The 16,274-nt window shown below is 45.6% G+C and overlaps 1 long non-coding RNA gene across 4 annotated transcripts in view; it reads right to left on the bottom strand.

Moving 5' to 3' along the window:
* LOC147372364 (uncharacterized) overlaps nucleotides 1-16,274 on the bottom strand; it is a 188,134-nt gene that overhangs the window by 52,525 nt on the left and 119,335 nt on the right. For 3 of the 4 annotated variants that reach the window (XR_015164026.1, XR_015164025.1, XR_015164027.1), the window contains one exon: nucleotides 5,756-6,657. The exons of the other annotated variant lie outside the window; for it this stretch is intronic. This is a non-coding gene — a long non-coding RNA (uncharacterized LOC147372364). Of the gene's footprint in view, nucleotides 1-5,755; nucleotides 6,658-16,274 lie in introns of those variants that run through there. 4 annotated transcript variants of the gene reach the window in all.

Genomic DNA, 16,274 nt, shown 5'->3' with positions numbered 1-16,274 from the left:
CTATGCTTGTAACTTCAGTTACTAGCTACATGCTGACAACTCCCAAATTTATATCTTCATTCCAGACATTGCTTCTAAGTTCCAGACCCATATATCCAGCAGCCCACTCAACATCCCCACTTTCATGTCTCACAGATGCACAAGCTCAGCAAGCCCCAAACGAAACTCCTGATCTTCCTTCCAGAGCGTGTTCATCCTCCCATGCTCCTTATCTCAGGAAGTAGCAGGAACCATCCAACCATGTGTTCAAGCCAAAAACCCTGGAAGCCATCCTTAACACCATCTCTCCCTACCTACCAGATCCATTCTTTCCATGTCTGGACAGCTCTGCCTCTTAGTTATTCATTCATCAATCTACTCATCTATGTTACAATTCCTTATTCCACAGCACTCTATGAAAAATGGGTGATACCATGGTGAATAAGATGGTTATGGTCCTTCCTTCTCAGAATTCATAGTCATAAACCACAACTGCACATTTTGTTGAATGAGTGAATAATATGCATACAGAAAGATGGTTTATACAGGACAGAAAAGTTATATAATTTCACCAATGTGCAATTGCATATTTTCCACTAAATCTTGTCAAGGACCATCTATAGAGGGAGTGTAAGGGCTGAGGGCATGGACTTTAAAGTCACAGACAGAATTATTTGGTCAATCAGTTATTAAATACTTATGACACACCTATTTTCTTAGTCTGCTCAGGCTGCTATCACAAAATAGCTTGTTGTTGTTCAGTCAATAAGTTGTGTGCAACTCTTTGCAAGCCTGTGGACTGTAGTACACCAGGCTTCATCCTTCACTATCTCTCGGAGTTTGCTCAAATTCATGTCCATTGGGTTGGTGATGCTATCTAACCATCTCATCATCTGCTGCCCCTTCTCCTTTTGCCTTCAATCTTTCCCAGCATCAGGATCTTTTCCAATGAGTCAGCTCTTTGTATCAGATGGCCAAAATAGACTGAGTGGCTAAAACAACAGACTTTTCTTTCTCATAGTCATGGAAGTTTGAAAGTCCAAGATCAAGGTGCGGTTGATTCAGCTCCTGGTGAGAGCCCCCTTCTTGGTCTGCAAATGGTTGATGTCTTGCTATATCCTTACATGTTAGGGAAAGAGCAAGAGCCCTGGATCTCTTCCTCTTCAGTTCAGTCACTCAGCTGTGTCCAACTCTTTGCATCCCCATGGACTGCAGCATGCCAGGCTTCCCTGTCCATCACCAACTCCCAGAGCTTACTTAAACTCATGTCCATAGAGTCAGTGATGCCATCCAACCATCTCATCCTCTGTTGTCCCCTTCTCCTCCCACCTTCAATCTTTCCCAGCATCAGGGTCTTTTCCAATGAGTCTGTTCTTCACATCAGGTGGCCAAAGTATTGGAGTTTCAGCTTCAGCATCAGTCCTTCCAATGAATATTCAGGACTGATTTCCTTTAGGATGGACTAGTTGGATCTCCTTGCTGTCCAAGGGACTCTCAAGAGTCTTCTTCAACACCACAGTTCAAAAGCATCAATTCTTTGGCGCTCAGCTTTCTTTATAGTCCAGCTCTCAAATCTATACATGACTACTGGAAAAACCATAGCTTTGACTAGATAGACCTTTGTTGGCAAAGTAATGTCTCTGCTTTTTAATATTCTGTCTAGGTTGGTCATAGCTTTTCTTCCAAGGAGCAAGTGTCCTTTAATTTCATTGCTGCAGTCACCATCTGCAGTGATTTTGGAGTCCAAAAATCTCTTCCTTTTAGACAAGCACTGATCCCATTATGATTTCATCTATACCTATTTACCTCCCTGGGTCCTTTCAAAATGCCAGCACATTTGGGAATTAAGGCTTCAACCGAAGGCATTGTTTCTGTTGAGGACAGAAACGTTCAGTCCACAACACCTACTATGTGCTGAGCCCTGTCCTAGGAACTAGGAGTTTAGCTAAGAATGAGCAGTGCCTCTTCACCCCCAGCATCTTGGAACACTTCCTATGTCTGGGAGATAACTCATCTTGATGGGAAAAAGAAATTTCTTGTCTCTATAACACTTTTTTGAACTCCCTTGCAGCTAAGTTGCAGGCATTAACCTGGGCTCAGACTATCAGAAGCCTCTGTAAATTGTATGTTGCAAGGAAATTGGCACCAGGGAGAATCTGCTTAAAGAACAGTGCCAGATACATCCAGCTCCCAGAAGCAACAATAGGAGAAGTTCTGGCATGAGCAACCCAACTGTGACATTAGCAGGAAAAGCTGCTGAATGTAGAATGTTGTTCCATGCCTGCTTCTTTAGGGTCAGTCAATATCTTTTATGAAATCAACTTCTTGTTTAAACAAACCAATATTGAGTTCTGTTTCCAACTAAGCTGAGTATCTCTGGGCAAATTATCTAACTTCTTTCGGTTTGTTTTCTCATCTACAAAATGAAAGCCATTCAGTGCAATAGTTCATGGGCTTCTTGGGTAGATTGATTGTGATTTTCATCAGGGCTTTCCAGTTTTGATATCTCCATGTGCTCTTATGGAATAAGCATCATTGTAAGAACTCAAGGACTGGGCTTCCATTTCCCCTCCATCTATGGTTCCTCCCACTTCTTTCTTAGACGAGAATCTCCTTCCTGAGCTTTTAGTTAATTCATCCAGTTTTGGAAATTAAAACCAGGCCTCTTAGAAAGAAGGTAGAATTTAAAGACAGACAGGCAGGCATGCATGCATGCATGTGTGTGCAGTCGTGTCCGTTTCTTTGCGACCCCGTGGACTATAGCTCAACAGGCAAGAATACAAGAGTGGGTTACCATTTCCTTCTCCGAGGGATCTTCCCGACCCAGGGATTGAACCCATGTCTCCTGCATTGGCAGGTGGATTCTTTACCACTGAGCAACTTGGGAAGCCCACAGTCAGACAGATCTGGGTGTAAATCCTGTCTCTGCCCCTTATTAGTGTATAGCCTCAGAGAACTTGCTCCATATTTCCTGTTTTTGAGCTTTGGACACTTTAATTGTAGAATGAGATCTCTTATGCCCCTGGGCATATCACCACACTCCAGACAACAAATAGCCCATACTGTAGAGGTTGTTTGTAAGTGGTTTATCAGCTAACAGGGAAAAATAGTCAGATATATGCTCCTTTGATATAGTATTTAATAGTCTGCTATGTTGTTGATTCTCACAACAACCTTGAGATAGGTATGCAGGATAGTTATTTTAATTCCCATTCCATAAAAGAAGAAACTGAGAGGATCAGAGAAGTTGAATCTAAGTCAGTGCTTTTTCAGTTACACTCAAGTTTTAAGGATGGGCAGAGCATTTCGCTTAGGTTCTTTGTCTTTTGAACCAAAAGCTGTGACAGTAAGTTAAAGCTATCTAGTTTTCAAGCATGCCAGACATTCATCTTTAAACCACCTTCCTACTTTTAGAGAAACCCCGCTACTATGCGATCCCACAAGGAAAGCCAAAGAAGCCCCTCTGCCCTCTCTGGAACCAGGCACAGAATCTGGGATCAGTCATTGGGTTGTTCCAACTCAGGCCTGTGAATACTGAGCAAGCAATCCAATGACATGGAGATAGCTGAGGATTTTTATCCAGCTACACTGAGGTTCAGTGCCAAAAACCTCAGGGTGCAGGAGTAGCAGCAGTGGTGACATAGTGGCAGGGTGCTAACAAGAGGCTTCAGCTGTGGCCTAACCCCCCTGTTGTTGTTGTCCAGTCGCTAAATAATGTCCGACTCTTTCCAACCCCATGGACTGCAGCATGCCAGGTTTCCCTGTCCTTCACCGTCTCTTGAAGTTTGCTCAAACTCCTGTCCATTGAGTCAGTGATGCCATCCAACCATCTCATCCTCTTTAGCCCCCTTCTCCTGGAGAAGGGAAAGGCAAACCACTCCAGTGTTCTTGCTTCAATAACTTCCCTGGAATACACTTATTTCCTAAACTTGGTTCTCTGGTTTTCCACCAATTTTGGAAGCTACTCAATATCTCCTCAATACATGCATTTTATGTCCAAATCTATGGCTTACACCCCATAACCTTGAATGATACCCTAAGGGAAACATCTACAGGAAATACTGAGATGTTCTCTCTAACACACTTGGCCTCAAAGAAGGATTTATGGATAGACTGGCCCAGCTTGAGCTCTATCCAACTCAAAAATGGAAGGACAAAGGGACTTTGAGCCATCTACAGAGCAGGTCCATAACAAAAGTCACATGGGCTGGCCAGGTACATGCGCTGGCCAGGTTCCTGAGTTCTCTGTATTTCTGTACACATTATAAACCTCACGGCCACAAAAAGGCAACCTCAATACAACAGAAATGCATTACAGACCAGGGCCAGTGTAGTAAGTGAATTACTGAAAAGATCCTGTGAGAGAGTGTTTTACAAAATGACCTTAGTGAGAAGCTACCACCAAGAAGAAAACAGGCACTGACTTGGAGCAAAAAGAAAGGTTAACTTATTAGAAATCCTAATGAAGACTATTTAAGAACTTCCTTCTGTAGAGCAAATGCTGCCTGATTTGTGTTATTTCAGGGTATTCAAGAGGAAGAGACCCATAAAACTCTGCAATTAGCCTACAATGCAATCTTCCCCAAATGTCAAAATCTATCTACCATGTGTCTTGCAGGCATGCTTCCACGCATCAACTTGCTTACCTTTTCCAAATAATTCTGTAAGATGACTATTATCCTCTTTGCACTGTTTATTTTACAAATGAGGAAACCAAAAGTCAAGGAGGTTAAGTGATTCGCCCAGGGTTACCCAAGTATTAAGTGGTAGAGCTGGAGGAGAGCCCAGGGTCTGCCTGGCTCCAAAAGTCACATTCTTTCCACTAGCCCCCCACACCGTTTTCCTTCCCAAGGTGATTGTCAAGCTCCTTTGCCAAAAAGGCTAACAACTAATGTCTCTGGCAGTGGAATAGATAGGAAGTCTCTTGGTGGCCCTGGTGACACACAGGAGTAGCTGCCCATGAGATATGAGTTTGTTGGGATGGGCTGGGCTGTCAGAGAGGCGAAGTGATTTCTGACTTGGCTGTTTGTCTCAGGATGTCCTAGTGGGGTTATTAATTCAGGAAGGGTAAGGAAGAAAGAGGTTGAGGGGTAGGGAAGGAGAAAAAAGAGGGGACAGGGAAAAGGAGAGAAAGAAAGAGGGGCTTTGCTGTCATGCATAGCCACATTTCTGCCTTGCATGGAGTTCATACCCCTCAAATCCAAGACAGCAGCTCCTCTCCAGAAGCAGTCAGTGCCCCTTCAATAAGCCCCTCACAGTACCAACTCTCTCTCCCACCTCAGAGGCTCTGTGTCAAGGCTCCATCCTGACAGATTCCTTCATCAGTCTTGCTTCTCCACTGGACAAGAACCTCTTTGGAGCTGTATTTGAAGCTGTACTAGATGGAATTTGGGACAAGAAGTAAGAAAGGGAGTATTTTTTAGTGATTTAATTCACATGAGTTGCTTCAACTCAGAAATTTCTGAGAGTCAAGTTGACCCTGCCCCCAGCAACCTAAACAGAACACCAGAGGAGCAGAGACCATATGGGAAGAGCAGCCCCTTGAAGCGGGAGTTGAAAGGATTCAGCTCCCATGAGGAGACAGCAGCACCCTACCCTGACTATGGCTATGTCTCGAGTAGTCTCAGCCTGCAGCAGCTTGGAGCAGGGCCTGGGTTCCCAATCAGAGACTGGGCTGGGTCGTGGCAGTGAGAGCACCAGATCCTAGCTACTAGACCAGTGGTCAGTGACAAGGGGCCTGGCCCTTGCAGAAAAGAATTTCCACAAAGACAGAAAGTAGTGAAGCAAGTTAAGTATTTATTAGGAGGAAAAAGAGTACAATACAGTACATCTGGAGAGACACACGGGCAGGCTCAGAAGGAGAGTCCCTGAGTTGCTAGGTTGAGCCCTCATGACAGTTTGAATTACTTTTATGGGATGTTTCTTCCGAGTCTCCTTTGGCCAATCATTCTAATTTGCCTGGTTCACAGGCCATATTTAATATATCTCCAGATCCTCCCGTGTGTGCACACGCATCTCTTAGCCAAGACGGATCCTACCGAAAAGGTGTCTGAGTAGAACATCCCTTGATATGACTCCCCTTTGGCCTCCAAGGCGCCTTTTCTGCACCTGTGTGGTTGAGGAGGTCTCTTGACTTTGTGGGTCTGTGCAGGGTCCAGCCTCATCCCTTAATTGTCCTGCTATTCTTGTCTTGGAGTTTTGATCAGTAGAGAATAAATTTCCAACTGTTTTACTCTGGGGGGCCCACCTGCCTCCTGCCTCAGGTTGACTATGACAAAAACGGGGGAGCATTCAGAGGAGACATGTTTTCCCCACTCTGTGTGTTCACTGTGGTGAGAGGGGTTCCCCTGACCACACCTGGCCTCTTGTTCCACCTCTCATTATTCCCTGGGGAGACCATGAGTTAGTTGGTGGGCAAACGAGAGCCCTCTGTCTGTTCCTTAAATGGGTGGTGCTGGTGTGTCAAAGACTAGCAAAGATTAGTTGGTCTCTCTTCTGCGTCCTCTTCACCCTAACAGAATGTGCTGTTTGCAGACCCCAGTGTGCTCGCAGGTTGGTTCCTCCAAAGTCCAGTCTGGGTTTGGGGAGTCAACAAGCCCATGTGGGCGGTCACTCAAAAGTGCTCCAGTCATAACAGTGACGGTTCAGCCCCATCCACCTCATGCCTTTGCCTTGGCTCTGAACCCAAAGGGAAAGAAGAGATATTAATTTTGCCCCCTCAAAACCCCAGCTAGCAAAAATGAGAGCTGTGATGATTAATATTATCATTTCCTTGTTTCTGAGGCAAATTTATCAACAACAAAAACTTGGGATTTCCTTCTCCACTGGTTTATTCAGACACATCCCAGTATCCCTGCAAACGGCCTCAAGCTCAGCACTCATGCCCTCACAGCAACCCCTCTGTACTCCTCACCCACAAACACCCCATCCATCACTCCGCACCCACATAGTTTCCTGTCTTCTTAGCACATAAACTCTTCGCTCAGTAACAGGGCACTTACAATCCAAGGTCACTTACCATGCAAAAGAGGCCGCCAGAAAGAATGTTGAGATCCCCATTGTCCCACTGTCTTGGATGAGGCCCTTGTTAAATCAGTTTTGCAAAAGCCTGCCAAGCATTTAGGAGGAGGAAGGGTCTTACCCGTGGGCCTGTGCAGTCCCTGGAGGGTTTGCAGACATTCCTATCCACTGATGTAAGGGGACTGGACAGCAATACAGTGCCACAGGGTGTATGGGATTGTGTGTGCATGCACACAAGTGCCTGTGTGTTGGCAGGAACCCAGGCATCTGAGTCTGTCTGTGCCCAGGCCTCTGACAAGCCCAGTGTCCTTCAGTTTCTAACTAAGAACCAACAGTTGGCAACTTGTAAATTAGCAAAGAAAGGGAGGGAGGAAGTGCTTGCTACAGAATGGCTTACATTGTGCTTGGTAGACAAACTGGGGATTGGGGGACTTGAGAATGTGTTTATTTAACACTTTATTTCACATTAAGGAAGAGGTGACTGGGGACTTCTCTGGTGGTCAAGTGGCTAAGACTCTGCACTCCCAAAGCAGGGAGCCTGGGTTCAATCCCTGGTCTAGGTTTAATCCCTGGAACTAGATCCCATATGCTGCAACTAAGATTTCACATGCTGCAACTAAAGATCCCATGTGCCCCAGCTAAGACCTGGCACAGCCAAATAAATAAATAAAAATATTTAAAAAGGAAGAGGTGACTGTACAAAGAATCGGGGTGCTGATGGAGATTATGGGGGAAACCTCAAGCTTCCCCATTGAGAAAATATTTCCTGCCATGTCAGTAAACAAGGATGTCACAGTTATCAGCGATTACAGCTCAGCACAAGCTGGAATTAAGATTGCCGGGAGAAATACCAATAACCTCAGATATGCAGATGACACCACCCTTATGGCAGAAAGTGAAGAGGAACTAAAAGCCTCTTGATGAAAGTGAAAGAGGAGAGTGAAAAAGTTGGCTTAAAGCTCAACATTCAGAAAACGAAGATCATGGCATCCGGTCCCATCACTTCATGGGAAATAGATGGGGAAACAGTGTCAGACTTTATTTTTGGGGGCTCCAAAATCACTGCAGATGGTGATGGCAGCCATGAAATTAAAAGACACTTACTCCTTGGAAGGAAAGTTATGACCAACCTAGATAGCATATTATAAAAGTAGAGACATTACTTTGCCAACAAAGGTCCGTCTAGTCAAGGCTATGGTTTTTCCAGTGGTCATGTATGGATGTGAGTTGGACTGTGAAGAAAGCTGAGCGCCAAAGAATTGATGCTTTTGAACTGTGGTGTTGGAGAACACTCTTGAGAGTCCCTTGGACTACAAGGAGATCCAACCAGTCCATTCTAAAAGAGATCAGTCCTGGGTATTCATTGGAAGGACTGATGCTAAAGCTGAAACTCCAATACTTTGGCCACCTCGTGCAAAGAGTGGACTCATTGGAAAAGACTCTGATGCTGGGAGGGATTGGGGGCAGGAGGAGAAGGGGACAACAGAGGATGAGATGGCTGGATGGCATCACCGACTCAATGGACATGAGTTTAAGTGAACCCCAGAAGTTAGTGATGGACAGGGAGGCCTGGCGTGCTGCGATTCATGGGGTCGCAAAGAGTCAGACACGATTGAGCAACTGAACTGAACTGAACTGAATGTGAGCCCTAAGGGAACTCAAGAAGGAGAAGAATACCTGTCCTCCAGCAACCATCAGACTATAGCCACTCCCTACAGTGAGCCCTGAGAAGCTCAGGGTATGAAAAATACAGGATACAGGCCCCAAATAGCTGAGGTATATATCAAAGGAATGATTTCAGTGAGCCCAGACTCTTGCATCTTCCCATACATAGAAAAGCGCTAAATCCTTTGACTTGGGTTATCTGGTTTTCTTTAATTAACAATAATCTTTTGATGTTCAGGCTACCTGCCCTTTGTTGCAAAACTTCTATATAACACAGATCCTCTTTTCACCTCTTCAGAGTGGTTCTCTCAGAGTTACTTGAGATGCTGTCTCCCAGACTTGAAGTCCTAAGAATTTCTGCCGAATAAAATATAACTCAACTTTTAGGTTGTGTGTACTTTTTAAGTTGACATTATGCTACGGTATCACCCCTGCCAGGGGAACTTTATTCAAGGCAATTACATCCTGTCATTCAGTTTGTCTGAGTACATGGGAACCACCATTCTTGCCCATTTCTGTTTATTGCATGTGTCTCTGTGCTCTCTCCTTTGTCTCAAGTTTTGCTATTTTCTTTGTGCCATACCTATGGAATTTAGGGACTGGTAAGACTTTCAAGGGCAGGGATAGAACTGAATCACTTTGTATCCCAGCACCCAGGACAGGCTAGCATGGGACAGGTGCTCGGGGAGTGTTGATTGCCTAAGAGAAGCATCTTTCTATCTACAATGTGCAGATTCTCGCCTAGTCAACAACACAACATTTCAGACTCTCCCAACTGGCTCCACTGTGAATAATCTGATAAACGGCTCCTATTGAAAGCCTGGCTGAACTATCAATGCTCCAGAGAGAGAAAACCATTAGCCAGGATTTTCCCAAGGTTCCCACCATAACAAAGAAGAAAGGAGGTAAAATGGTATTCCATTCCAGAGTTTTCAGATATAGTTTTCTTTAAAAAAAGCAGTCCCTAACACTCTTGACCCCCACCCCTGCTAGATTCATTGCTTGAAGACTCTAGAAGAGTTGACATCTCATTTCACCCCTGGCTTTGTTGAGAGCCAATAAAACAACCAATAATGTGTGGAATGTCTCCATGTTAAAAGAAATAATTGCTATTGTGGACATCATCCATTATGATGTCCAGTGTCCCTTTTCTTTTGCTTTAGGCAAACTCATAAAGAGATGAAGTGAATCCACATGGTGTGGAATGGGAGAGAGACCCAAGTCTTTAGCTGAGCAGAAGACAAGAGGTGCCTGTTGATGGCAGAGGATGCTCTCAATAGCCAGGGAAGATTTCAAGTAAATAAGCAGTGACAAAACATATTCAGAAAGGGATAGGTGGCTACAAAAACATGAGAGGACCACCCACTCAGACAACAGGAAGGAGGGCTTCCTGGAGAAAGTGAGAGCTGAGTGAAGAAGATCATGTAGGAGTTGAAAAGGGTAGGGGTACGGAAAAAGTTCCTTAACAAAGGAAACAGCATGAAAAAAGACAAGAACACTTCGTTTGGAGAAAAAGAAGGCAGTTCACTATGTCTGGAATAGATGAGGCAAAAGATGAGAACATAAATGTTAGCAGGAGTTCTGAGAATGATCAGAAACATATATTTCTTAATATTTATTTACTTGGCTGTGCTGGGGCTCCGTTGTGGCATATGGGATCTAGTTCTGTGACCAGGGATCAAACCGGGGCCCCTGCATTAGGAGCATGGAGTCTTAGCCACTGGACCACCAGAAAAGTCACCAATCAAAAACATTTTGAACTTTATTTCCCCCCCACCAAAAGGTAATATGGTGACATTGAAGAGTTTCAGTAGGGGAATTAACCAATGGAAATTTCCTGGGCTCAATGTGGACACGGATGCATGGATGATGGGTGGGGTGGAGGGGATGTGGGGGGATGTAGAAAGATGCAGTTGCTGTACTGGAAGTGGGGTGACAGTGACCTGGACTAGGAAGGTGGCTCACGGGATTAGGAGAAGCGATGGATCCGAACGATATTTTAGAAGTAGAATCAATGGGACTTGGTAACTAGTTGGGTGGTGATGATTTAGTACCAGATTGAAATAGAAAGGATTCAAGGTCAGCTCCCAGCTTGTGACACTGGGGGTGAGACATTCCCTGGGCCATGATTTCCTGTGGGCAGGGCCACCACTTCTGCTCAAGGACAATGTTGATGACAGACAGGTTCTCCAGCACTGCCTACATGCTAGAGCAAGCCTCAGTGCATCTCATGCACTCTGCTCCAGCATCAGCGTGTCTGCCACTGGATAGACACACAAACGTACTATTGACAGATCTACCCTGACTTTGGGTGGAGGCAATAGGAAGCTTGCTTAAGCTTCCAGGCCTCAGCCTTGTACCCCAACACAGAAAGCCCTTCTATAGCTATTGCCAGGGATGGGGGTACAGTATATGGAGGAAGGGGGTATCAGGTACTTGCCCAACTATTACTAGAGGAGGATTTTTTTTTTCCTTCCAGTGTTTGTCCCCAAGGAGTTCCAATCTCTTCATGGGGAAACTAACAGGCACAAATGAGAGGATGGTGAGGTTCAGGTACCTAAGTCTTACTCCAAAATCCCATCATTATTCATCTTTGTAAGCCTAACACAGGCACTAGAAGGAGCAACCCAGGGAGTGGGGAGGGGGTAAGGAAAGGGGATAAGTAAATAAAGGGACCCTCTATCCATAGCAGCAAGGTCTCCCTCCATTTCCCCACCCACTCCTAAAAGGTCCCCACCCAGGCCCTTAGGAGCAGAGTCCTCCTTCCAGCCTTGCAGTGACCATCTGACTCCCCTGTGTCTGTCTCCACAGCAGAATTCCTGATGAAATCCGCTCCCCATCCCCACCCCCCTCGCCCAGAGTGCATTCCTTGGATCCAGTCCTAGCTCTTAAGGAAATTGGCACTTTAGTCCAAGTACTTAAAAATGAGGAAGACAGAGAGAGAGGAGTATAAAGAAGAGTCGACAGCTGTGCTGTGTGCTTCTCAAGGGCACCATGGACGTTGTATCTTTGTCAGCTGAGAACTTGGAGTTATGTGGACTGCCACCCAGCTTGGGAGTCAAGAAACCCAGTCCCATTCCTGCATGGCTGACCTGTGGGCATTACTATCCCAACCCATCCCACTGCACATACCACAAAGCCTCAAGCCTTGCCTCTAAGAGTCCAGGTATTGGGTTCCTACCACAGGTCCCATGGACCCCTACAACTCCATGCCTCAAATGCAACAGTGTTTCCCAAGGCATTAAATTCACTATACTTACTTGTAATAAGACAAAAAATCCAAAAGGGGAAAAAAATGTCAAAACTGAAGAGCCCAGGTTTGACAAAGGAGCAGGGAAAACCAGCCCAATGGCTGAGGGGAAACTTCCCTGAGCCACAAGAGCACTCTGCTCTCTACCACTTGGTTGTGAACTCTGCCAGACTCAGGGCTGGGACAGCTCACCCCAACCCTCCCATCGTCTAATGAATGTATCCTCTGCTGAGCCTGCCAGCCCTCCACTCTCCCCACCACCAGGGCTCCTTAGGGGCTGCGTTGTTGACATTTCTCTCCGGGCCCACTCAATGACATGATTATAGGAGAAACAAAGGAAGCATATTTGTAATAAATCCTGAACCAAAAAAAGAAGTTATTAAAAAATTGGGTTTCTCCCCAGTGCCTTTGGCAGAAGAGAGCAAAGAGAAAGAGAGATTTGCTCATTGGTTTCAGTATCTTTAGTTTGCTCTCCACTTTTCCTCCCTGCTATGGACTCTTTGTGTCCTCAAAACTCACAAGTTGAAGCCTAACCCCCAATATGAGAGTATTTGGAGGTGGGGCCTTTGGGAGGTCATCAGGTCATGAGGGTGGAGCTTCATGAATGGGATCCCTAAAAGAAAAGACAAGCAAGCAGTTCTCTCTGTGGTATGTGAGGACATAAAGTCAGGCTTTTACCATTTACTGAATCTGGAGCCCCTTCACCTTGGACTTCCCAACTTCTAGAACTGTGAGAAATAAATGTTTGCTGTTTAAGCCACCCAGGCTATGGTATTTTGTCATAGCTGCTTGCTAGCCCATGGGCCTAAAGCCTGCCCACTTCTCCCAGACGCCCAGGAGTTCTAGCTGAAGGACTCTAAGGCAATGGAATTTTGATGCAACATGCAGGCGACAGTGAATAAGGAAGGGGATCTAAAGAAAAGGCTGGAGTGAAGATGCTGCATAGCTTCTAGGGGCCAGTTAACAGGGCTGGGCACCAGTAGATGTTATCTCCTCAACAGGATGTTCACTCTGAGAGGTACGCAGGCATGCTAAGTCACTTCAGTCATGTCCAACTCTACAATCCTATGTACTATAGCCCACCAGGCTCCTCTATCTATGGGATTCTCCAGGCAAGACTACTGGAGTGGGTTGTCATGCCCTCCTCCAAGGGATCTTCCCGACCCAGGGATAGAACCCGGGTCTCTCATGTCTCCTGCATTGGCAGGTGGGTTCTTTACCACTAGTGCTACCTGAGAGGAAGAGAACCCATTTGCTATCTCATTCCCTGTAAAACTCTATAGTCCAAATCATTGTCTAGTACATAGTAGTTGTTTAATAACTATTTGTTAGATGAATAAGTTAATGAATCTCTTTCAGTCTGTACAGAAACCCTATGGGGGATTATCATACAGATTTGACAGATGAGAAAGCTGACTCTAATAGTCAAATACCCTATCCCATGGATGATGTTTCAGACTTTGAACACAGATGGACACACAGAGAACATGCAGATAGTTGATATGAACCCAAGGTCCTGATCCATCAAATAGGAAGCTCTTCCTCTCTAAAATGCTCAGAAGGCCACCTTGAGCTTGCTTTGTCTATATGACACTTCAAATATCTACTCCATTCTATTTATGGCAACATACATCTATCCCTGCTTTCTTTGTCCCACCATAACACATGAGATGTGGCACAATCATGGCACTTATTATTCATGACGGCAATTGTTTTCTAACAGTTCATTAGACCATGACTTCCTTGACAGCATCTTGCTTACTGGATGCTGGGGATGCTGAGATAGTCTTCACAAAGATTCATGGCATAAATGAATAATTGAATGAACGACTTCATATGAACCCTCCATTTCAAAAAATACTTTTGGTTACATTATTTCATGCAATCTTCATGTGACTTAGTGAGTTATTACTTTTAGTAACCTCAAGTACAAAACTTCCACTTGGAGGTGTAACAGTCGTATGGGAAAACACTTCAAGATGGTGGAGGTAGGTGAGAATCACAGGGCCAGAGATGTTGACCCAGACAACAGAGAAGAACAAAGAATCTTGACTTTGGGTAAGATGTAAGGCAGTGAATATGCTAAGATCAATTAAGAGAAGAGAAAACAGATGATATAAAGAAAAGACTCAGAGAGAAAAGTAAAAGTGTTAGTTGCTCAGTCGCATCCAATTCTTTTGCAAGCTCATGGACTGTAGCTTGCCAGGATCCTCTGTCCATGGGATTTTCCAGGCAAGACTACTGGAGTGGGTTGCCACTCTCTTCTCCAGAGCAAAGAGAGGGAAGGACTTAATTAAACGATGAGTGATGCAAGGAGCCAGTGAGACCCTTTCATGCGGGGAGGGTGGCTGAGGGACATTTTAGGGATGGTGTAATGCGTACCACCCTTTTGAAGCTGATCAGATTTCTACCATGCAAACCCTCATGTCTTTTTCCCCTGCCAAAACCAAGATGAAAAAAAAAAAAAAAAACCAGCAACAAGACACTGTGGTCAATGTTACTCCTCTTATTCTTGCTGCTCTGCAAGCAGGCTGTTCTGGAACTTCCCAGAAGGACCAGGCTCCATACTGGGTCCACATGACACAGAACAGAGACCACATATAAGGAAGCTGGAGCCCAGAATTCAGACATTCAGGAGATTTTTATGAGCTGTGGTAGGAGAGGGGAGAGGTATGTGAAAGTGTTAATCACTTAGTCATGTCTGATTCTTTGTAACCCCATGGACTGTAGTCCACCAGGCTCCTCTGTCTATGGAATTCCCCAGACAAGAATACTGGAATGAGTTGCCATTTCCTTCTCCAGGGGATCTTCCCAACCCAGTGATCTATCTCGGATCTCCCACATAGCGGGGAAGGTTCTTTACCATCTGAGCCACCAGGGAAGTATCTCCTTTTCCACTTTCTTTCTGACAGAATGTCCCTAAGTTTCTAGCTTGGTCTTTTCTGTGAAGAAACCGAGGCCCAGAGAGGTTAAGGACCTTGTCCAAAGTCACACAGGTAGCAGTTGGCAGAAAAAGATTCTAAACTCAAGCTATACACTTGACCTTAAATCCCTTGCTTCCCTTGCATATCGAGGTTCCTGCACAAAGAACACCGTTAGCACTGACAGGAGGAAGATGGGCCTGAGCCTGACTTTTGGACTGCGCGGGCCAGAACAAATGACCACTCACCATCCCCCCCACCACAGGAGACACCACTATGGTTTGCCCTGGCTGTTAACACAAACTCTGGAGGACTTCAGTAAATGCCCCCACACACACACATTCCCTCGGTACAAGCTCCTGCTCCACAGAGATCTCCTGCTGTAGCTCTCTTGTGTCTGTTTTTGGAGATGGGAAGAAGGGGTGCAGGAGGGCTTGTCCTGGAGCTCTGCAGACAACCCTCCCCCCACCTCCACCCAACAGGCCAGAGCAGCCAGAGGAGCCAACTTGGCAAGCAGAGGCCCCATTATATCTGTCACCGGCCCTCACACACACTCAGGCTTTATTAGGAACAGGCCCAGGCATGAGCAGGCAGGACACTATAGTGGAACGTTCACCCGCCCATCTGCCTGTCCTCTCAACACCCCAGCCTCACACCAGGCAAGGCACTGGCCATGTCTCAGGAGTGGCCAAGCCACTGCAAATGCCCACCTACCTCCCACTAGCCGTCATCACCATGGCAATGGCCATCCGGGTAGGCCTGGGAGGCCTGAATGCCTGATGCTCAGCCCAGATTCCAGCAGGGTCTTCCCAGAGCTCCCCTGGCTCCAGCACTGCACCAGGAGAAGCCATGCTCAGCCATTTCTTTGAAATACTGTTCCATGAATGAGTCTGTCCAGCTCCAACCAGGAGTGACTTGAAGAATGCTCACTCTCTCCCACCCAATCCTCTTTCTCCAACACATGATGAAATGCTACAAATCCTCATTAAAGCTTAAATATCTCCTAACTGGGGAAACACTTAAAAGTTTTTTTTATTCAAATGACATTTAATATTTATTAGGCACCTACCATGTTCCAAACACGTTATATACATCTTGTTTAATCCTCACTATAGCCTCACAAAGCAGGTACTATAAACGCAGCCACCAAGGCTCAGAGTGTTGGTCATGCAGCTAATAAACTGGGAGGGAAGTACTTGAACCAGTGGACCTTCTGGCCCCCACGCCCGTGTTTGGCCTACCATACTGTGTAGCCACTAAGGGCAGGTTTTAATGTGGGCTAAAAGGAGGGAGTCTGGGTTTGCTGTGGGCTTGCAGGGTGACAGGTGCTGGGCTGTGGGGCAAGGGGCTTTGGGGTGGGACCAGCAAGAAAGGAAAAAGATGAAGAACTAGACTCCAGAGAAAGGTCATGAATTTTCAGAGGATCTGTGGACAGAGTT

This window comes from Bos grunniens, chromosome 5, assembly GCF_055505025.1.
Source record: "Bos grunniens cultivar Pamir isolate PY7600 chromosome 5, Bosgru_T2T1.0, whole genome shotgun sequence".
In the NCBI taxonomy this organism is placed as follows: Eukaryota; Metazoa; Chordata; class Mammalia; order Artiodactyla; family Bovidae; genus Bos; species Bos grunniens.
The sequence above is the reverse complement of the archived record's forward strand: the minus strand, read 5'-3'. Positions and strand labels throughout refer to the sequence as shown.